The sequence below is a fragment of the Cydia splendana genome, chromosome Z (assembly GCF_910591565.1).
Source record: "Cydia splendana chromosome Z, ilCydSple1.2, whole genome shotgun sequence".
Lineage (NCBI taxonomy): Eukaryota > Metazoa > Arthropoda > Insecta > Lepidoptera > Tortricidae > Cydia > Cydia splendana.
This window is the reverse complement of record NC_085987.1, coordinates 19773072-19798105: the sequence shown is the minus strand read 5'-3', so window position 1 is coordinate 19798105 and position 25034 is coordinate 19773072. Positions and strand designations below refer to the sequence as shown.

General features: G+C 40.7%; 1 long non-coding RNA gene across 1 annotated transcript in view; it reads right to left on the bottom strand.

The window, feature by feature from the left end:
* LOC134804945 (uncharacterized) overlaps positions 1-5050 on the bottom strand; it is a 254799-nt gene extending 249749 nt beyond the window's left edge. The window contains exon 1 of the long non-coding RNA XR_010146205.1: positions 5032-5050. This is a non-coding gene — a long non-coding RNA (uncharacterized LOC134804945). The remainder of the gene's footprint in view (positions 1-5031) is intronic.
* Between the last annotated feature and the right edge of the window lie 19984 nt (positions 5051-25034).

Sequence of the window (25034 nt, the reverse complement as noted above, 5' to 3'; positions counted from 1 at the left end):
GCCTTTAGTGTTACTATTGCTTGGAACTGCTAAAATTATAAATAAAGATAAGCATAATTAATACAAACTTCAGTGACTTAGGGCCGATACAGACGGACTACAACCCGACTGCAACTTGTATGGGAACTGCACGCCAATCGAAACGTCGGCGTGCAGTTCAGCAAAATGACCCACTACCCTGGCAGTACCTAGTGGAACTCATGTTTGGTGTAACAAAGGCACATTATGGTTTGGTCATCCGACTCATCTTGATGAGCACTTAGGAGAGTAGTACCCAAGATAGAGCCGATGCCGAACCCTGGCAGTACCTAGTGGAGCTCGGGTTTGATGCAACATACATAGACACACGCTGTTTTGGATATCCGACTAGTCATGATGATCACTGGGTAGATCAGTACTTTCAGTACCCAAGATAGCTGATGCTGAACCCTGACAGTGCCTAATGGAGCTCGGGTTTTATACAACATAGGCACACGCTGTTTTGGTCATGCAACTCGCCTTGATGAGAACTTAGGAAAGTAGTACCCAAGATAGAGCTGATGCTGAACCCTGGCTGTACCTAGTGGAACTCGATCAGGTTTGATGCAACATAGACAGTATAGACACACGCTATTTTGGACATCCGACTCGTCATGATGAGCACTTGGGAGAACAGTACCCAAGATAGAACTCATGCTGAACCCTGGCAGTACCTAGTGGAACTCAGGTTTGTTGCAACATAGGCACACGCTGTTTTGGCCATCCGACTCGTATTGATGAGCACTTAGGAGATTAGTACCCAAGATAGAGCTGATGCTAAACCCTGGCTGTACCTAGTGGAACTCAGGTTTGGTGCAACATAGGCACACGCTGTTTTGGTCATCTGACACGTCTTAATGAGAACTTGGAAGAGCAGTGCCCAAGATAGAGCTGATGCTGGACCCTGGCTGTACCTAGTGGAACTGTGTGTGTTAGTTTATGTGCGGAGCAGCGTGATTACCGCCAGTAGGTGTCCAGACGGGATAGTTTTTCGATCAATTGTGTGGAGTGGACGCAAAAATAAATTCAAGAACATTGGCTCGCTGACCCAACATTATGTAGGAAAGCCAGTTGGGTTTCTTACAAAAAGTACTGTGCGACCGTGTAGGATGTAATAAGCACTTATGAAATTGTATATTACGTGTGGATGATATTGGCAATTTGATTTTGTCGTCTGGACACGTTTTTAAAGGACAAAGTAAAAGCTGTAACAGACAGGCGTACCGGACAGCAACCGGTTCGGTACGTTAAGGGGCCCACTGATTAACAGTCCGCCGGACGGGATCGGCCTGTCAGTTGTTCGGAACTGTCAAAATTTTGTTCTAACTGACAGGCCGATACCGTCCGGCGGACTGTTAATCAGTGGGCCCCTTTAAGGTAGAAAACCTCCGCGAGCCCTTACAAAGCTCTGCTTTTTGCTAGTATAAACACATTATAAAAAACCTAACCTAGGGTGCCGCCAGCAGCGAGGCAAGGCCCAAGCTACCGGTGGTCAGGGCTGCAGAGAGAGGAACCGGCGGACTATCCGCGCCGTGTCCAAGATCACCGCCTTCTGCATCTGACCCTTGATCCAACCACCTAGCGAGAGTCTCTCAAGGTGTTGGTCGAGACTCTTCGCTATTAGACCGTTTACTGAAACGACTATCGGGACAATGATCGTCGAATCAACATCCCACATGGCGGTTATCTCGTGAGCCAAGTCTAGGTACTTACTGGACTTGTCCTTCTCGGCCTTCACGAGATTCTCATCATGGGGGATGGCGATGTCAACGAGCACGGCCCGACGTTGCGATCGATCTATTATCACAATATCAGGCTTACAGGCCAGAGCGGTCACCCCCGCCTCCTGGTTGACGAAGGACTGTGGTCCACTGTCTCATACACGCGCTTAGGAAGGCTCTCAAAGCTGCATCAACTTTATACAACTCTAAGACCCTCCCCAACCATGAATGAGGCACCGAATAATAGGCCTTCTTGTAGTCAATCCAAGCGGCTGAGAGGGCACGCTTGTTCCGCCGGATTTGTTGGCAAATGGTCATGTCTATGAGGAGGAGCTCTTTAGTACCACGGGACCCAACCCTACATCCATTTTGAGCGGAAGCCAGAATATTGTTTGCGACAATGTGCGCGTTGATTTTTGCTCTCAAAATGGATGTAAGGAGCTTGTAGAGTGTAGGCAAGCATGTGATGGGTCTGTAGTTCTTCGCTTCCGTGGTACTACCGGACTTATAGAGCAGGAAGGTGACACCAGTTGTTAAGGAAGGTGGGAGAGAACCAAGCTCGAGGGCTTGTTGAAATTGTACTGCCAAGCGCGAGTGAGAGCATTGGAACCACTTTAGCCAGAAGTTGTGCAATCCATCCGGCCCAAGACTTTTCCAGTTCTGGGCCGTGCGGATGGCACAACTGACGTCATCGGGGCTGATGGTGACTGCCCCCATAGGTTCGATGGACTCGCACTCACGCTCGACAACCCTCATCCAACCCCCCTCGGTGTGTCCGACAGGCACCGACCAGATGCTACGCCAGAAGTCGGTCATGGCAGTAGCATCTGGCGGCTGCGTGTCGGGCGCACGAAGGTTGGCTTCCTCCCACTTTCGGTACACCTTCCTTTGGTCACTTTGAAAAACGCGATTCTGCTGAAATCGATCCACACGCTCTCTATAGCGGCGAATATTTGCCCATGCATAGACTTTCTGCTTTAGAAAGTCGATGCGCTCTGTGACATTGGCCATGTAGTCGCGGGGCCTGATATCCGTCCCCGCGAACGCCTGGTTCACAAAGCGCATTACTCGGGGGCGATTGTTGCCCCCCTGAAGCAGATCAGTTTTGCGATGAGAGTCCTAAACGAGCCGATACGTCGCTCGATCCGCGCTTGCCATGCAGGGACACCTCCGACAGTCCTAGGTGCACGTTCAGTGTCCGGGAACTTGACGCGAGCAACACGGCACGCCGCGATGGCTTCGCAGTACATGATCGAGTGCGTATCATCTAAATCTTTACTAGTCCGCAAATGTGGTTCTAGTAAAGCGTTTAGGGATCCCATTAGCGCTAGATTGCGTCTATTCATAGGCAGACGTGTTAATCGGGGCCTAGAGTTGGTTGTGATGCGATACTGCGTAATCGCCTCTTCCAAAGTCCTCCTCAGTTGCTCATTAGCAGTTGTACTCACATTCTGATTCGCGAAGTCCCCCTCGTCGGTATAGAAATGAACCCGCGGCGCCCCCGGTGCCAGGTCGGGTGCGGGCACCGGATCCGGCGACGTGGCGGGCAGATCTCGCACCGAGGTGGAGTCCGCGCGAGCAGAGAGAGCCTCCTGGCGAAGCCGATCAAGTGTCGCGTCATCCAAGCGTTTTAGCCGCTGAATGACGCGCACCTGATCCGATAATCGCTGCTCCGACACGTTGATGGTAGGTTCAAGAGCCTGAAACAGAGGCAGTATTCTCGAACGATAGGCGGATAGCTGTGTTCCCCCCTCTGTAGCCCCATAATAGGCGCGCATGACATTCTCGTTCATGTTTCGAGTCCATCTCATGCGTCGCACTATACCACCGGCAGCGGGAGCCGTGGGCGGGGCAGGATGTCCCGCAGGCCCCAAGCGTGCCGGCAGCGGTGGCCGCCCTCGTCGCGCAGGTGGTCGTGGCGGCGGTGGCGGCGGCCCGCTCTCGTGACTGGACCCGTCTGTGTCAGGCGCCGTTGCGAACTCGTCGCCTGACGACGTTGTGGACGAGGAACTGGATGGAGCGGGCGGGGGTGGTGGTCGTGCGTTGTTGGTCAACTCCGCTGCTCGTCTTTGACTTCTCGTAATCATTCTTTTCAAACGTTATTTATCGTTTTGCCGTATTCTTGTGTTGACCGTTTTGTCAAACAAATGTCATATGTCCGTGGCGTGTGTATGGAATTTGAGTCACACGTATTATAGTCGATATTTTACGTTTCCACATATTTAGCCAGGTCAAGGGTTCATTTGATGGCAAAATACACAATAGATTTAACAATAAAAACGTACAAAAAAATATAATTATAGCAAATAAAATTTACGAAACGTCTGTCATTGTCAGCGCGGGTTCTTTTTTATTTTTTTTTTTTTATTGTTCTCTTTATTTATTTTTCGTCTTTTTATTGTTATTCTCTTTATTCAATTAGGGTCTTAGGTTAGGTTTTACAATGTGAGTATAAAAGTAAAATATAAAAACACTTACAAAACATAACAAAAATATATAAACACATCATAAAAAACCTAACCTAGGCTGCCGCCGGCAGCGGGGCAGGGTCCAAGCTGCCGGTGGTCAGGGCCGCAGAGTGAGGAATCGACGTACTATACGCGCCGTGTCCAAAATTACCGCCTTCTGCATCTGACCCTTGATCCAACCACCCAGCGAGAGTCTCTCTAGGTGTTGGTCGAGACTCTTCGCTATGAGACCGTTCGCTGACACGACTATAGGAACAATGATCGTCGAGTCAACATCCCACATAGCGGTTATCTCGTGGGCTAAGTCTAGGTACTTGCTGGACTTGTCCTTCTCGGCCTTCACGAGATTCTCATCATGGGGGATGGTGACGTCGACGAGCACGGTCCGGCGCTGCGATCGATCTATCAGCACGATGTCAGGCTTATTGGCTACAATAGTCCTGTCAGTGATGATAGATCGATCCCAATAGAGCGTGGCACGACCATTTTCGAGAACTGGCGCAGGTGAGTACTTGTAGTACGGCACTTCGCGGTCCACAAGGCCGTATAGGAGGGCAGGGCCGTATTGTTATTATTATTGTTATTATTTTCATTTTTATTTTATTTTACTTTGACGATCATGATAGAAATTCTTATATTTTCGACACCAATGCAAACTTATTATTAGGGCGAGCGAAGCGAGCCCTATAACTATTTGACAAACTATGCATTCTTGTGGTACACTTCACGGAAAAACTATCGCACTGATAGGTTTGAAATTTAACATAGTAATTTAAATTCATGTCTAGATGTGTTATCAAACATAAAAATATCATTTTATAAACCTAAAAAAATAAAAAAAAGGAATAACACTTTGTATTACTACTATCGCCATCTATTAGAAAAATTATGAATTAAAATTCGTGCTAATGTACTATGTGCTAACAACGATGAATAAAAAAAGGGTTAAGTTTTTGGATTCTGACCCATCTCGCTTCGCTCGGTTTGATTCCCAATTTAGCAAATAAGTTTCTGGAAATACTGGAACATTCAATCTTGCTGTAGGCATATTCCTGCGGAGGTCAATTTACTCGTATGTTCTGTTCTGTGACGCCGATGAACTGATCAGTCATGTTGTGCTAGCAAACTTAAATTGGGTATTTTCAGTTCGAGAAACAGTTTTAGTGTTAAGCCCCGTCTCCATATCTCGCGGCAAGCTATCGAACATTGGCTCGCGCGGCAGCCGCGCGCAATGGATACCGGGCTGGCTCGCGAGCCAATTCGATCATTGGCTCGCTCGGACGCGCCGTGCGACGAACCATTCATTGTCAGTGTTTCGATGCGCGGCAAAGGAATGTTCGCGCGCAGTTGGGACGGGTGTGTATATATTTCAGTTGGCTCGCGCGGCAGCATACAGAGATAATGAAAAGTGTCGTACTTTAATTAAATTATACGGCACTAAATAGTTTCTATGGAACAGTAAATGTAGTGATTATCGCCACAGATCATTTTTCTATATACTTCGTTCCGAATAATTAATTTTTGTGATATAATGTGGTCGATCGTCGGATCGCCTGCCGCGCGCGGTGGCCGCGCTATAGTTCAAGTTGGTGCCAAAATTGGCTCGCGAGCTTCACAGGTGACAAACTATGCATTCTTGTGGTACACTTCACGGAAAAACTATCGCACTGATAGGTTTGAAATTTAACATAGTAATTTAAATTCATGTCTAGATGTGTTATCAAACATAAAAATATCATTTTATAAACCTAAAAAAATAAAAAAAAGGAATAACACTTTGTATTACTACTATCGCCATCTATTAGAAAAATTATGAATTAAAATTCGTGCTAATGTACTATGTGCTAACAACGATGAATAAAAAAAGGGTTAAGTTTTTGGATTCTGACCCATCTCGCTTCGCTCGGTTTGATTCCCAATTTAGCAAATAAGTTTCTGGAAATACTGGAACATTCAATCTTGCTGTAGGCATATTCCTGCGGAGGTCAATTTACTCGTATGTTCTGTTCTGTGACGCCGATGAACTGATCAGTCATGTTGTGCTAGCAAACTTAAATTGGGTATTTTCAGTTCGAGAAACAGTTTTAGTGTTAAGCCCCGTCTCCATATCTCGCGGCAAGCTATCGAACATTGGCTCGCGCGGCAGCCGCGCGCAATGGATACCGGGCTGGCTCGCGAGCCAATTCGATCATTGGCTCGCTCGGACGCGCCGTGCGACGAACCATTCATTGTCAGTGTTTCGATGCGCGGCAAAGGAATGTTCGCGCGCAGTTGGGACGGGTGTGTATATATTTCAGTTGGCTCGCGCGGCAGCATACAGAGATAATGAAAAGTGTCGTACTTTAATTAAATTATACGGCACTAAATAGTTTCTATGGAACAGTAAATGTAGTGATTATCGCCACAGATCATTTTTCTATATACTTCGTTCCGAATAATTAATTTTTGTGATATAATGTGGTCGATCGTCGGATCGCCTGCCGCGCGCGGTGGCCGCGCTATAGTTCAAGTTGGTGCCAAAATTGGCTCGCGAGCTTCACAGGTGTGCCGCGGTCGAACAATGCTCGCGCGGCCGCCGCGCGATATGGGGCTTTACTATTGCTTGGAACTGCCAAAATTATTAATAAAGATAAGCATATTAGTCCGTCTGTATCGGCCCTAAATCACTGAAGTTTTGTATTAACAAACTCCAGTGATTTAGGGCCGATACAGACGGACTACAACCCGACTGCAACTTGTATGGAAATTGCACGCCGACTGCACGCCAATTGCAACGTCGGCGTGCAGTTCAACAAAATGACCCAGAACCCTGGCAGTACCTAGTGGAACTCAGGTTTGGTGCAACATAGGCACACGCTGTTTTAGTAATTCGACACGTCTTGATGAGCACTTGGGAAAGCAGTACGATAGAGCTGATGCTGAACCCTAGCTGGCTGTACCTAGCGGAACTCAGGTTTGGTGCAACATAGACACACACTGGGTTGGACATCTGACTCGTCATGATGATCACTTGGTAGAGCAGTACCCAAGATAGCTGATGCTGAACCTTGGCAGTACCTAGTGGAACTCGGATTAATACAACATATGCACGATGTTTTGGTCATCCTACTCGTCTTGATGAGCACTTAGGAGAGTAGTACCCAAGATAGAGCTGATGCTGAACCCTGGCTGTACCTAGTGGAACTCAGGTTTGGTGCAACATAGGCACACGCTGATTTAGTCATTCGACACGTCTTGATGGGCATTTGGGAGAGCAGTACCCAAGATAGAGCTGATGAGCTGATGCTACACCCTGGCTGTATCTGGTAGAACTCAGGTTTGGTGCTACATAGATACACACTGTTTTGGACATCCGACTCGTCAGAAATTATACGTCAAGTTTATGTGCGGAGCAGCATGATTACCGCCAGTAGGTGTCCAGACGGGATAGTTTTACGCTCAATTGTGTGGTGTGGACGCATAAATAAATTCAAGGACATTGGCTCGCTGACCCAACATTATGTAGGAAAGCCAGTTGGCTTCCTTACTAAAAGTACTGGGCGACCGTGTAGGATGTAATAAGCGCTTATGAAATTGTATATTACGTGTGGATGATATTGGCAATTTGATTTTGTCGTCTGGACACGTTTTTAATGGATAAAGTAAAAGCGGTAACAGACAGACGTACCGGAGTCCAATTAGTAGGTATATTTCTTTCTTTTAGGTAGAAAAAGTCCGCGAGCCCTTACAAAGCTCTGCTTTTTGCTAGTGTAATTGTCTTTCATGAAATAAATCATCTAATCTAATCTAAAGCCCCCTCCAGACTATGCGCGTGAATCGCGGGCGAAGCCGCGAACGCATGAAAATCGAAATCGACTCCACACTCGCGTTTGCGGCTTCGTCCGCGATTCACGCGCATAGGCTGGAGGGGGCTTAAGATTATCCTGTTCGGTCAATTCCCCGCAGCTTTCATGCCAGATCCAGTTATATACTAGATTCATGGTCACGAACAAAGAGAGGAATGAAATCCCATAAAGGACCGACAGAAACTATAGTTGGTCAAACCAATTTGTCAGTCAGTAAGAACCAGGAAATTCTTTTCTTTTGGGTGCTAGAGTCAGACCAAGAATAGTCTGCAGCGGATTTGATAGCCCTCTCAGTGCAAGTGTTATTTTAAACGTCAAACTTCTATGATATTATGACGTATAAATGACACTTGCACTGCGTGGGCTATCAAATCCGCTGCAGACTTTTTTTGGTCCGACTCTAGTACTAGTGCAGGACAAAGATAGTAAGATTCTCTCTGTCTATGATTGAAATGAGACAGTCCTTTGACATACTATACTGGGTCAAGCAGATCTTGTCAGTAGAAAAAGGCGGCAAATTTGAAAAATGTAGGCGCGAAAGGATATCGTCCCATAGAAAATTTGAATTTCGCGCCTTTTTCTACTGACAAGATTTGCTTGACCATCTATATAAATCTTATTTCTCGGTCTTAATCGGTCTTTAGGTCCTTTAGTTCAGTAGTGAGCGGTGACCGGTAAGCGCTTGACTGAGTGAAACGGAACGGAAAACGGACTGAACGAAACGGTTGTACAATGTCGCCGCCACACAGGGGCTACCGCGAAAACCGATATTCGCAAATTGCGGGGATCTTTCTCTTTTACTCCAAGGAAGGCGTAATAAGAGTGACAGAGAAAAATGCCCGCAATTTGCGAACTTCGATTTTCGCGGTTATAGCCCAGGTGTGAAAGAGATGAACGATTTTACGCTACTGCGTCGTCAGAGGGTCTACCGCGACCCACATTCGACGTGTTGCCTCCCTGTCACACTTACGTACGAATTTACAACACGACGAACGTGGTTCGCGGTAGGCCCTCAGTTTGCTTTGGGGTCTAATACTCTAATAGCAATACACAGAGGTACAGACCGTGTCTATCGCCACCTTTGTCACTAGATTAGTAAGAGCGAAAGAGATGGATATTGACTAACTTCTAAAACGGACTTCATGGATATGTTTCGATTCGAACGAGATACTTAATAGAACCAAAGACATATGTAACTCCGTATAAGATAAGATGAATAAAGTCTAAGGAAAAAACGTGCCTCGGAAATCAAGAAAAAGTCATTCTCGGATAGATGGCGCACACACCTTTGGCCTATGCTCGGCTAGATGGCGTTGACGACACCATTTCATATTTAACAATTTTAACACATAGGTAGTGAAAGAACATGGGTCCAAATGATATAAAAATAATAAAATCATTTATCCATATATATACATAGAGTCTGGCTACTGAAATTTTACACAAATTTTCGGCGGGAAATTCAAAAAATCTTGGGCTGGTCACACTTTGTGTAGTAGGAATTATAGTTCTGATACTAGAAAGAAAATATTATTGATTTTCTGTGCACACGTAAGGTACCTACCTAAGGAAATAAGTTAAATATACGTTGACGTGCACTCAAAGTCAGCTCACATAATTTCTACCACTATTTAAAGTACAGTCAACGACAAATACATATGTTTACGTTCCAATGTTTTGATTTTATTGATATTTTCCAGAACTTCTAGTTTATCCGTTTTTTTACACACTTGTCCTGTTTATGAGATTTAGGTAATAATAAATTCACGTACTTAATCAAAGTTATAGGCAAATATTAGAACTAGTACTTAAAGTATCAAAATATTAATAGAGCACGAACCTGCTAAATTGTTTACGACTTGTAAACATTGCAGTTTTTCTTTATACAACGCTTCACGCCGACTTCGCACATTGTCGTAATTATTTAAGAGCTTAAATAATAGTTAGCGGACCTCACTCGGTATAGTCATTACACAGTCATTATTAATATTATTTAAAATAAACACCTTATAAACCGCGAACAATTTGATTGAATGACATAAATTGACAACAGACGTTTAACTTTTTTTTTATCATAGACAATTGGTGATACAACAAGGAAATATCTGTCAACAAAATTTGGCTAGCCAGACTTCTATTAACAAAATTTACTATAACAGGACAGGACCCCTCTATACTGTCTATTCTCTTCGATAGACCGACACCGTCCTTGCCACTTACGAAGCACTTACGTTACGGAAATCTGAATATTATGATTAAAGTGTGAAGGATCAAATTATTTTATTAGAATAATAAACGACGATTTTATTAGTTAAATATTGTAAAAAACTTTGGTTTTAGCGGACAATTTGTGAATATATGTAAATAATAGTGAAGTGGATATTGTATTAAATAAGTGGAGTTGGTACTGTATACAGTGTGTAAGTCTAATAATGGCGAATCTCTTAACGGTGGTTAGTATAGGACAAAGTAAAGGTAATTAGATAACAACTGTGCAACTTACTTAAGACGAAACAGGAGCTGAGTTTTAAATATTTTAGGTAAATATACCCGTCTCGCTAACGGAAGCGGCACCTGAAAGTAGTGCGATAAGGACAAGGCGAAAAATCCTGCGTAAAAACCTCAAAAATCGAGGTTTCGTACTCCTCTGTTTCCTCCTCCAAAACTTAACCAATCGTAACCAAATTTGGAAATCTAAATGATTATGAAATTATCTGTGTCGGACCGTTTTGCTTTTTTGGCTAGTTGATATCAGTTTTGAATGCCACGCCTCTCATTGCGGCATAGTCAATTAGGCCATTTTGGCCATTTTTGAAGGGCTCTAGCGCCTTAAAAAACAAAAATATCAAAAAAAGCAAAACGGTTCGACACAGATACAACAACTTGCTTCGTTTACTACACTATATTGCGTATGTAATGTCATTAACTGTCATGAGTGGGTAAATAATAAATAAGTATGATGTTTTTTATCTGACGAAATTACTACCTGGTTTAAAATCAAATACATCAAAAAATCTTATTAAAGCAATCATTTATTTTAATAACGACCCATTGAAATTACAACTGAAATGTACTGAAGTTGCTGAAATACTTACCTAAAGAAAACCAACTAAAAAAGAAAACTAAAAAACACAATTTACAACAATACAAATTCTGAGAAACCTGAGTTTAGTTTTGCCGGTTTCGCCGCAAATACCTATTCTCGATGTGCCTTCCTTGTATTTCAGAACAGGTTTCGCAACGACGTTTGATTGACTCCATAACATCACGAAGATTGATGGTATCTCTGAGTTTTTGAAAAACTTCAGTAATCTTGTTTCTCATTTCTTCTGGGGTTGTCCTTGGTTGCGAGTACACCTCATTTTTTACTGCCCCCCACAGGAAAAAATCGAGCGGTGTCAAGTCAGGCGAACGAGCAGGCCAACGTTGTGGACCAAACCGCCCGATCCATCTGTCCTCGAACATGCCGTTTAACGCGTTTCGGACACGAACCGCAGCGTGCGCTGGAGCACCGTCCAGCTGTAACCATGTTTGTTGACGCTCTTCTTCAGGCAGCGTATTCAAATATTCAGCTAGCGGCCCGTTGATAAGCTGAATGAACTTGTCCGCATTCAGGTTACCGTCGATAAAAACGGGCCCTATGATTTGGTCACCATGTATTGCGGCCCACACATTTACGGCCCAACGATATTGGTGGCCAGTTTCTTTCATATGATGCAAGTTTACGCGTGACCAGGCCGCGTAGCCAAGATGCCAATCGCTTACGCTCCGTAGCGATCGAAACGCAACTGTCACTGTCGCACTAATGTGGAAGAGTGATAGAGAGACATAAAGCTTTTCGTTGTCGAAGCGATAGCGATTGTAACCTTGGCTAGACCGGCAGTAATGACAGTTGCGTTGGTTCCAAACCCCATTCCTGGTAAATGTGCTTTCATCGGTCCAGATAATTTTGGATATAAAATCACCGTCTTCTCGATGCCGCCTGAGTAACCAATTGGAAAACGCACTGCGTGGTGGCAAGTCCCTCGGCAGCAAAGCATGAACCTTTAAAAATTTGTAGGGATGTTGCTTGTCACGTTTGAGTACTCTGTGTACTGCAGTATGACTCGTATTAAATCGTGTTCCTGCATCCCTTGTACTACTTTCAGGACTAAGTGCAAAATGGCGAAGGATTCGGTCTTGCAATGGAACTGGAAGCTCATCGTGAATAGCTGCTCCCTCCACCCTTCCAGTTACGGGCAATCCTTCGCGAGCTCGCTGTATCGCGTTTACAATTACTCGAGCGTTTCATGGTACAACCCGATGAGGGAATCGCTCTCTGTCAGCGAAATGCTATACATGGAAGTATTCTGTCCGCTCAATTATGACCCAACGCAAACTACCCCGCGATAGGCGGTACTTACAAACTGCTCGATTGGCAATCTCAGTACCACCGAGATGACAGTCAGTGACAAATGGCTAAATTGATTTATAAAAACAACGTTTTTTTGTAATTAAAAATATATTCATGTGTCGTGAAGTGGTGCAGAAGTTATTTTAGTTCATACCAAGGACAGTGGAATCACTTTTCACTTGTAGTAAACAGATAACTTCAGTAGAATTTGGAAAAAACATGACGATTTGTTTTCAATACTACCGTGCTAAGCTAAAACGTAACAACTGCATACGACTTTCATAACAACATACGACTTTTTAAATTGCGAGGATAATAGGGATGGTGTTATGCTAAATGAAGTAGACTATTTTATTAACTTGTGTTTGGTTTAGGTATTTTCTATATAATTATAAATGTAGTAATAAATTCCTTCTTACAGATTTGTATTTTCCTTTTTTATTTCATGAGATGGAGCTATAAAAAAACTACCTAGTTATTTCAAATTAATAATCAAATTTGGTATTGTCATTTTACATTACTTTCCATTCAGATTCCCACAAGATGCTATTCGCAGAGAACTATGGAAAAAAGCTGTCCAATTAGAGAGACATGAAATTGAGTGGATGCCTGGCAAGATATCTAGAATATGTTCTATTCATGAGATATAACCCGTGAGATAATCATACCCGGTCTCCTATATGTAGATACATTTTTCCTATCATGCTTTCACTGAATTAATTTAACAAATACACACATTATCTGAAAATGTTGAATATTTGAATCCACCCTCTACTGTCACATATATGTAGGTTCTCTCTCAAGCCATTTCCGTCAGTAGAAAAGAGCGGCAAACATATTAACTCACATTATAGACGGGTCTAACGCGAATTATATTCAATTACCTTGATTTACCGACGTAAATCAGTTTCGTTTCGTATAATGTGAGTTAATATGTGTTCAAAACGCGAAAGACTAAAATATTATAAGAGCGACAAATTTAGAAAATGTAAGCGCGCGAACGGCTGTGGTCCTATACAAAATTTTAATTTTGCACCCATTTCTACTGACAAACTTGCTTGACCGGCTATATATGTACATATAAAATATTCTGAACTGAAAGTGGGGATTTATTGTGACTCCGCCTGTTCAAATATTTTTGACCCGATTCGTGTACCCATGTAAATTTTGCAGACTGTATAGCCAGTCCGATTTCTAAGATTAAGTTCGCCATACATTTACTATGGCGTACTTGATCTTAGAAAAACGGACAGACTATACCTGAACGCGACTTCGCACTGCCATGCAAATTGATAATAAAATATACAAAATACTTATTATAGCGGAATACATTTATACAACAATGATATATTTACTTATGTTGAGTTAGTCTGTCATGTCATAACAACATTTTAACTAGTTATCTTTTAATCTGCATTAAATTATTATACGTGAATTATTTGACTGGTTCTTCACTGTATGGCATAAACCTATCCCTGTCCAAGTCATATTCTAATCAAATATGAACCGCGAACTCTCAGAGGCCAGTACGTACAGCAAGAAGGTTATTAGCGGATTAATGTCGCTGATTGGTAGTTATTGACATTATATGCATTTCATCTACACTTAGCTATGTACCATTAGTGTAATAAAGATGACTCTTATTTTGTTTACCAACTTTGATTACAGGCTCTGTAAACGCGTCGTCTTATTTGAATGTAGGCGTAATTGTGTATGTGTGCTAATTTGGCCCGAGAATTTGAACGATAATGTTCCTAAAGGCGGTATCCATGGTTATATATGATCGCAGCTCTCTGTACACAGCTAGCGCTCGATGACCATTTTGTAGTGTTTCACCGTAAATTAAAATCATGTGCATTAATTCAGGAGCAGTAAAAGTTGTTAAACGAGGCATTTTTATAACATACGATTACTTTTGAATCGAAAGACTGACATTGTCAAATCAGAGTTGAAATAAAATAAGAAACTTGCAATTCCACCAAAGAGTTTGCCACGTTTTCACACAATGTACCAAGTTTTGTGGTGTTTAGACGGTTAATTTTGGTAATAACTGTACAACTGGTTCTCTTATTTATCGCCGAAAATGGTATGGCCGATTATCACTTCCCAACTCACGTTTGGCCGATTTTTATTTCGCCGAATTTTCATTTCCCAACTTTTCAAATCTTTTTTTTTTTCATTTGCCATACGCACACTTACCAACTAAACGTTTGGTCTGTGTTTTATAATGCCAATTTTCAAAATGCCAACTTTCATGTCGTAGAATGTTTTAGTTGGCATTTTGAAATAAAAAAGGAAAATACAAATCTGTAAGAAGGAATTTATTACTACATTTATAATTATATAGAAAATACCTAAACCAAACACAAGTTAATAAAATAGTCTACTTCATTTAGCATAACACCATCCCTATTATCCTCGCAATTTAAAAAGTCGTATGTTGTTATGAAAGTCGTATGCAGTTGTTACGTTTTAGCTTAGCACGGTAGTATTGAAAACAAATCGTCATGTTTTTTCCAAATTCTACTGAAGTTATCTGTTTACTACAAGTGAAAAGTGATTCCACTGTCCTTGGTATGAACTAAAATAACTTCTGCACCACTTCACGACACATGAATATATTTTTAATTACAAAAAAACGTTGTTTTTATAAATCAATTTAGCCATTTGTCACTGACTGTCATCTCGGTGGTACTGAGATTGCCAATCGAGCAGTTTGTAAGTACCAATCAGAGTTGAAATAAAATAAGAAACTTGCAATTCCACCAAAGAGTTTGCCACGTTTTCACACAATGTACCAAGTTTTGTGGTGTTTAGACGGTTAATTTTGGTAATAACTGTACAACTGGTTCTCTTATTTATCGCCGAAAATGGTATGGCCGATTATCACTTCCCAACTCACGTTTGGCCGATTTTTATTTCGCCGAATTTTCGTTTCCCAACTTTTCAAATCTTTTTTTTTTCATTTGCCATACGCACACTTACCAACTAAACGTTTGGTCTGTGTTTTATAATGCCAATTTTCAAAATGCCAACTTTCATGTCCTAGAATGTTTTAGTTGGCATAATATACACTTAGTTGTTTATTGTTTACCAATTGTTTCATTTAGTCAGACTGTACTGTACCAAAGGGGGGCCGTTTCTGGGACTTTAATTTTTTTTTTTTTAGAAAACGAGAAAAACATAGGGGTTTCATAACACTTAGAATAATTTACATGATTTTGTTGAAATAATCACTTTTTTCTTAATAAACTTTCCTCTAAAATCAAAAATGGCCGAGATATTTGACCCGAAAGTTGCTGTGTAATTACGTTTTTTGGGTTGTTGAAAAAAAAATAACCTCTTAGTCTTCTAACCTAACCATATCCAAGTCGGCTCTGCCCAGGAAGGTCTTGCTCGCTCGCTTCGCTCGCTCGCTGCCACTGGCTTCAAATATTAAAATATACACTATAAAAAGTACAACAACTCGGCCATTTTTGATTGTTTGGTATGTATCTTTTTCTTATTTGTAACTTGCCTAATGTATGAAAAGCGAACTGTAGCTCCAACGAAACGTTATTCGTCCAAGAGTTGTTCGACCAAGTGAAAGATTTGACAAATGATAAGTCTCCCAAAAGTTTAGAGGCGTTATAATAATCTGCTTTACAATAATTCTACCAATTGAAACGTTGCCATACAAAAATTTGCTAATCGTTAGTTGTCAAAGTGAAACGTCGGCGAAATGTTGGTTGGCAAATGAAATTCCGCCAAAAGTGTTCTGCGAAAAGGCAGAACACCCTGTACAACTATTAGGCGGGCCGTATGCTTATTTTCCGCCATCCTGGTATAAAAAATCAGGCAAATTAAATACGAATTGAATACACAATAATCTACCAGTACTTTAATCTACCAACATAACTACAAAACATTAAACGCAGTGTAATGCTAACATGTATTGTGAATGTTCCTCCAGATAGGTAAGTTTGTAAATGCAATTGTTGTATTGCTAATGAACATTTGACATTTCGGTACCGCAACCATGTTTACAGTACATTGCTGCTGAGAAATTTAAAAAAAAATAATTATGGGGTCGTAATGAACTGCAACTTAAAAAACCTTTTACTTCATGATTAGGTACACTAATGAATACTATGTCCGATTTAATTTATCGCCCGTATTAGACTTACACACTGTTTAAGTGTATATGTTTTTTAAGTTATTGTACAAGTAAGTACATAGTGAAAATGTTGCCAATAAGAAAAAGAAGTCACATTTGGAAGCATTTTGCACCTGTAAATGAGCATCATGCTAAATGTGATTATTGCCATCAGACCATAAGTACCAAAAATGGTACTTTAGGTAATTTGAACCGCCATTTAAAGAATAAACATCCTACGGTGTCTTTAACTATTGAAAGACAGCCATCGACGGTTGAAACTGAAGAATTGCCACAAAGAGTCCTAAATTCTGTCTCCATCCCCACAACAAGTACAGGCTTCGCCGGCCAGCCTCAAGCTTCATTGATACTCTCAAGGCCACCTCCATCCGGGCCTGTTACGAACACTATTACTAATTACGTGCGACGACCACCTGCTGCAAGCCGTGTCGAACGGATAGATCGACAAGTCGTGAAGATGGTGGCTAAAGGTCATCATGTTAAGCAAAACTGACTTGCTTCTTGACTCGTGAGAATGGATCATCGTCGAAAAAGCTGTGCCCATCTTGAAACCATTCTACGAAATAAGTGCGGAGAAAAATGTCACTCTGTCGAAAGCTCTCGTATTCGTACAATTATTCATAAACAAAACAAACACATGGTTGCTTGCGCCAACGCCAATCTAAATGAAGAACATGAAGAGATTCAAACTTTAATAGACACGCTTACAAGGCAAATTGATCTTAGGTTTCATGATCTTGAAAAGAACATTGGGTACGCAGACAGCACAATTCTGGACCCCAGGTTTAAGAAGAGAGGATTTCGAACACCAGAGGCTTTTGAAAGAGCTAGCGAAAGCCTTAGTAAAATAATAAAGAAAAATAATAAATTCGTAAAGGGTAACAAAACTCCATCCAATGGCAGGCAAGTAATTTGCCAACGCAGTCGCTTCACCTATCATCATTATCATCAATCACTCCCCATAGAAGACGTTATGACCAGAAAGCCCACTGGACCATGGTCAAAATCATGGTTAACCTGATACTAATACATACAAGCTAATCTAGGCCGCAGTCAACACGCAACTGAAGAACTAATCAATCACGCAACTGAGGAAAAATTCGACGTGCTCTTCATAATGGAACCCTGCTTTCTGCCTGCTGAAAGCCTTCAACGACTAAGTTATATTCCAACAAACAGATATGACCTGCACTACCCGTACTTAATCATGTATCGCAATAAAGCGCAATTTGGGAACATACCTCGGAATTACCCAGCACATCACCACAAACATAGTCACCCTCCAACTATGTATGAACGACAACAAGAAAATCTATCTTACATCAGTATACATTGAACCCAGAGAAGAGAAGACTCACTGCAACATCTAGAAAACGTCATGAAGCTTTACAACAACCAAATTCATATCATTAGCGGTGACTTCAACGGATGGCAAACCTCCTGGGGCTCTGCTAAAAATAAAAACAGAGGGAATCTAATATACGACATGGCGCTACATAATGACTTCGTGGCTTGTAACATCAATTCAGTACCTACCTTTGAAACAACAGCTCATAACGCAATCAGAAACTCAACGATTGATTTAACCATGGTATCAGCCACATACATAAGCAATATAGAAGAGTGGAACATCAACCACAATATTATCCCTTCCTCAGACCATCATGCCATTCAATTTATAACAACTTAATAGATCAAGAACAACCAAATCAAGAAGAAAACTACTTCAACCACTTTTAAATTTAACACTAACAATGCGGACTGGGAAAAATTCGAAATCATTCTTAAAGAACGAATAACAAAATCAAGATATGACATCGCATATATCAATAGCTTCAACGCTAATGAATTAGATTCGTATATAAATAAGATAATCTATGACATCAACAAAACGTGCAGCAAAACCTTTAAAAGAAACACACCCTTAACCAGAATTCATTGGTGGACTCCAGAACTAACTACTTTAAAGAAAAAAGTCATACACCTTCATCATAGATTACAAGACTTAAAGAAGGGCAACAAAGATCTTACTGGAGTTATTATAGAACTCAACGAGGCCCGCGATGAATATGGGGGAAAAATGCGTCAAACCTCCACTCAAGCCTTTAGAGATTTCTGTAACAAGCGCGAAAGGGATGATGTCTGGTCTATCACGAATAAACTTCTTAAATCCAAACCGCCACCCCAACCGCCCTCCACGCTAAGAATAGAAGGAGACCGCTATACAGAATCTGCACTAGATACTGCGGAGAAACTAACTGCAAAATTCTCTCCGGATGACCACCTATACGAAGACACAGTTTACCACACTTCAGTCAGAAACTATATTTCAAAAAAGAATAGCTGCAACGGAAACAACGAACCGCCCTTCAAAACTGCCGAAATCAAAGAAGCCATAAAATTTATGTCAGGGAAAAAAGCCCCAGGCACAGACCACCTGACAGCAGATATCTGCAAACACTTTATCGAAATATATCCTGAACTCATCACCAAAATTTACAACAGATGCCTTACCATAAACCACTTTCCCCTACCTTGGAAGTGTGCCTTCATCAAGATAATACTCGTACCGAAACCCAATAAGGATAACTATAACTCCCTTTCTTCCTACCGACCAATCGGCCTTATCAACATCTTCGGCAAGATTTTAGAAAAATTAATCGCAAAACGCCTCACATACTTTATGTTTATGCATAAGCACTCAGCATGTAGTGAACTTCAATACGGCTTTAAAGAACAGCGCTCCACTACTGATGCATTACATAAAGCTATAAATACTATCAAAGAAGCCAAAACCAAACGGAAATTGATCTTCGTCATATCCCTAGACATCCAAGGCGCATTCGACCATGCATGGTGGCCCGCACTTTTAAAAAGGCTCAAAGATACCCAATTCCCTGACAACATTTTCCTGATTATAAAGAGCTATCTATCTGATCGGACTATAACTCTAAACTACGCTGACGCATCAGTTACGCCTAGTTGGTAGTGACCCTGCCTATGAAGCCGATGGTCCCGGGTTCGAATCCTGGTAAGGGCATTTATTTGTATGATGATACAGATATTTGTTCCTGAGTCATGGTTGTTTTCTATGTATTTAAGTATTTATATATTATATATATCGTTGTCTGAGCACCCACAACACAAGCCTTCTTGAGCTTACCGTGGGGCTTAGTCAACTCGTGTAAAAATGTCTATTTATTTATTTATTTAAACTAAAGGATGTGTCCAAGGATCAGTATTTGGACCGATTTTGTAGAACACAATTATGGACACTCTTTTAACCCAAGAACTATCAGAAGGAAACTACATTCAAGCATATGCAGACGATGTACTCCTCATTTGCACGGGCAATAATATTACACAATTAGAGCACAATGCCAACCAACTACCAACAACAATACCAACGTCTAATTATACATGGGGAATCAATAACAAACTTGCATTCGGACCCGAAAAACAAAGATGATTACTCCAACCCCCAAGGCTAAAACTGCTCTCATCCAGATGAATAACAGATATATAAATTTCGACCCACTCGACACGATAGATCGTTTATTGTTGTTATGTTATACAGTCTGTCCCTAGCCATGGGAGAAAGCAGAAATGTACATATTGTAGCATTTACCTTCGTTTACCTCCTTCCCTTCCTCTGTTTATGAATGAACAATTGGCTATTCAAATCCGAGCATTCTAACTTGCTTATCATTCTATGGCTCTCATCAAATTACGATCCTCCTTGATCTGCATCTGAAATTCACGCGATAACGTTACGGAGACACTTAAAGCCCTCATGAACCCTCCTGTTGCATGGGAAGACTGGGATCTCTGACTGGCTTACTTTGTATTCATAGTCTAATAAAACATGGTCTTCTCTTCCCAGAGTGACACAAGCCTACGTCACAATAACATTGCCACTTTATATATCGCTATCGCATATTATCATATAGCGCTGTCGCAAGATGACGTGCTTGTGTCAGTCACGTGAGCACGAAAAGACGGGAAGAGAGTACCAGACGGAGTATATTAAGGTGCATTGGGGTAAATCCGAAGGCGGGGTAATTATCTACTAAACTAGAAACACTTCACACTTTAGCAACACTTACGCCACAGCAACGCTAACATGGCATCTTGCGTACTGTTGCTACAGTAGAAAGTGTTTCTAGTTTAGTAGATATATGCCATTTTCTAAATTACCCCGCCTTCGGATTTACCCCAATGCACAATATTATTATTATACCATGCTTTGTATTACATTTTCTGTGATTTTCTTACATGCAATGTGGCCCTAAGCCACCTCAATACGTACCTTTTTGTTTTTCCTAATATTTAATATAGCTTTTAGTGTGTTTTTAACGATGTAACGCTTTAATCTTCTGGGTTTTCCATTGTTTACATTTTTACTAGATGATTGACGTAACCCGTCAATCACTCTTCAATATTTCGAATTTTGCTACTAAAAAGGCTAGTATGTGTACTTTAGGCAAAGGTTATTCAAAATTCTGTTGAAAATCATAACTGGTTCACAACTATTTTTAAATCTCAATGTTGGTAATTCTAATTCCTAAGTTCAGCTATAAATGTAACGGTGCGTGTAACATAACGTTACACTACCACCTTTCCTATTGCTACTGGCACATCCAAATTCTAAATTCCCTTTTAAATTCAAATCCTTCTTCAAATTCCATTCCATGATTTTTATTTTCAGTTCGATCCAATACTTCGATCGATAAACATCATATTTTATTCTAACGGACTGTACTTCCTAAGTTCGTAAAATACGGCCTAAAGCCTATCTAGTATTATTTTATTTAGTGAAACGTAAAATATATAAGTGCTGTGCAGAACTATAGTGCTCGTTTAGTGGCCCTGCGCACCTTCCAGATATCTACATCACCATCAAGGCACATATTGTAGTTAAGTTATAGTAACTTCTAACCTTCTAAGTAAATTACGACAGTGTTTTCATACATATCTGTTATTTAGTTAACACGTAACCTGTATTGTTACAGGTGCCTTTTTATTCAAATAAATAAATACCTAACGTCAACCCTGGTACCTGCCTTTCATTCCCATCATCCCGGTGAGGCTCCATCCAGCTGCCCCCTCACACTGGCGCCAACGTTCTCAAACCCGGACCTGACAGACACCCACCCGCCCTACGACGCTGAGCAGCCCGTTCCAGTATCTCCGTGCCAGCACCTGCTCCTACCCAACTCCCGTACTCCAGCTGTTCCAGTTATACTACCTTTTTCCTTTTTGTACCAATTTTTTTTATATTGCTTGTAATTGCTAACTTTAAGATTTTTCTAAATTCAAAAAGGTTATAGTCGACCAAACCCAAATTTCGATATATCTCTCGGCCTAACATCATTTTAATTTCCAATTTTACATTTAACCAACCTTTTATCAAACCCAACGGTCGAGGGTTTGATAAAAGGTTGGTTAAATGTAAACTAAAAACCCAACCCAACCTTAAATAATCAAAGTACATCATCACCCATCTACCATCTCTTATACTAATCTATCTACATATTTTATTTTGTATTCCCTTTTATGCCAGCGTCCAACGCTTTTTGTCGCGCCACGTTACAAAACTCTTAACATAGTGATAACACAAACATATATCTCATACAATTACACAATCCAAGATTTCCACTGAAATCTCACAAATTGGTTTCAATCCTAACTGTTTTTAAAACTCCCTGGAGTCACTGAAGTGCGAGCCAATACTGACTTATGGCAGTACTGTTGGTGATAATCCTATACTATAGCTTATCCTTCACCCGATTAAATAAATATACACTTAAGCCTAGTATCACAATAAACTTCTATCTTCTTATTTCTCCTTTCGATTCAATAAAAAATATAATTTTATAACTACATATTTTATTTATATTGATAACAACATCAGTTATTCTCTTCGTGATAGGTATCAACTTTAATAAACAATGAATCCAGCACTATTAAATAAACCAGAACTCATCTATGAGCTCAAATTCAGGAACATTCAGTCACCGCGCCGGCTGATGATTTAAGACAGGCTCACACCAGATTTGTTCGCGGACCCGTGTTCGAATCTCCCCAGTCCATATGATCTTGAACAGGATATCACCGAAATTAGCAGATGCCTAACCTAACAATAGTTTCTTCTCAGCTACAGCTTGTGACCACCAACCAAGCGAAGCACGATAGAATAGCGGTTTTCTTATTTCATTTATATAACAGAATAGAACGTCTTACTATTACCACTGAATTATCTCCAGAAATTATTGACAACTATTCGAAAATATGCGAATTAAAGCATAGTTCATATAGAACTGGCACGCGGTTGTCACAAAATAAAAAATATTTAGAGGTCCCAAATAAAAAAAAGATCGCATTTTATAGTCCATATTTTGAGGTCTTATTGCTAAAAGTTCGCCTCGGATAAGTCTATGGATTTTTAAATTGTAGACGGTGGATGTTGAAAGGCGAAATTGATAGTGGACAAATGCTTAGAAAATCTTTCTTGGTCTGGGTCAAAGATCGCTAAGTCTTTAAATTTAGCAAAAATCACGGTGTGTCGGGTCTTAAAAAAATACAAGGATTCCTTGTCTTTCGATAGAAAGCCCCAACTCAACCGGAGATCTGGCACTAAGGATAAGAACTTGGAGAAAAAAGTGCTTAGGGCAATAAAACAGTATCCAGGTACTTATGTCGAATTATGATCTATCTCGCCAATTCAAAAAGAGCCGCAGTACTCTAAGACGTATTCGGCTCCGAGCCGAATACGTCTTAGAGTACTGCGATACCGAAAGTATAAGAGCTATAAAGCCATAAAAACACCAAACCGAACTATGAAACAGAACAAAACGGCAAAAACACGTGCTAGTCTCTTATACGACCGCATTCTGACAAAACTCAAAGGCTGCCTCTTATTCGATGATGAAACATATGTCAAGCTAGATTTTAATCAACTACCGGGTACCAAGTTTTACATGGGCAAAAAAAGGGGGAATGTTGATGAAAAATATAAGTTTGTAAAACTTGAAAAAATTGCCAAGAAACATTTGATATGGCAAGGGATCTGCAGTTGCGGCCTTAAGACCAACAGTTTTATTACTTCATCAAAGATGACATCCGAGGTTTACATGAAGGAGTGCTTACAAAAACGCCTTTTGCCATTTATTAAAAAGCACACAGGCCCAGTAAAATTTTGGCCCGATTTGGCTAGCTGCCACTACTCGAAAAAGGTTTTGGAGTGGTATGCTTCAAATAATGTCGATTTTATACTCCGATCAATGAACCCTTCAAACTGTCCTGAGATCCGCCCAATCGAGAACTACTGGGCAATAATGAAAGGTAAATTGCATAAAACTGGGAAAACAGTACAGGGCATCAATTCTCTGCGTTCTACGTGGAATCAACAGGCTAAGAAAGTAGAAAAAAGCCTTGTCCAGAAGATGATGAGCTCAATCAAGAAAAAAGTCCGTGATTTCGCACGAAATACTAATAAATGTATATAATTTTTATAAATGCTGTTAAATAAATAAATATTATGCAATTTTTATATCGCTTAAAAGCTACGTGATTTCACTTACTTGAAAAAGTTTAAGTCTTCGATTGCGTATCATTTCTATATGAACTATGCTTTATTGTCAAAATTTAACTTTTCACAACCGTCAACAACAACGTCAACTTACGCGTCAGCAACCTCTTTGATAGATTATTCCACAAATTTTGACCTACTTGCACGAAAATTAACCAACCTCTCCGAAGCAAAGCCAAGCGTTTTTAAAAAATTCAACTATAAAGGAATAGGTGCCCTTATGATTTTATTCGAAACATCGAAGAGTTTGCAATTGCGCGTAACATTGACGACAAACGCTTACACAAATATATATACGATTTTTTATCAGGCACTCCTTTAGATTGGTATAGGTCAAAGAAAATAACCCTTACAGATTGGAAAACATGTAAAACCCACTTCTTAAAAGATTTCGAATTGCATGACCATGACCACAACTTACTACAAACTATACATTCCCGTAAACAAAACCAACATGAACGAATAATAATGTATTTTTCAGCCATGGAAGCCCTCTTTTCCAATTACATGAAACCCTTTCAGAAAAACAAAAAATTGATATCCTCCGTAGAAACATGAGTCCATATTACAGTTCCAGATTAGTTCCTACAGACGTTACGACTATAGACACATTATTCCAATCGTGCAAATGGTACGAAAGCTGTAATACTACCTCTACTTATAGCTCAAATAACTATACCAACATTCAACAAGATTCTAACCATACCCCCCCTTCCCAACCGTATATACCACCATTCCCATATAATAAACCGGTCCATACTGTAACAGCACCACCTTCTACGTTAACTACGTTACTCCTGTCCGCTTTGCAGAACAAACGACCACTCTTTAGATATTTGTAC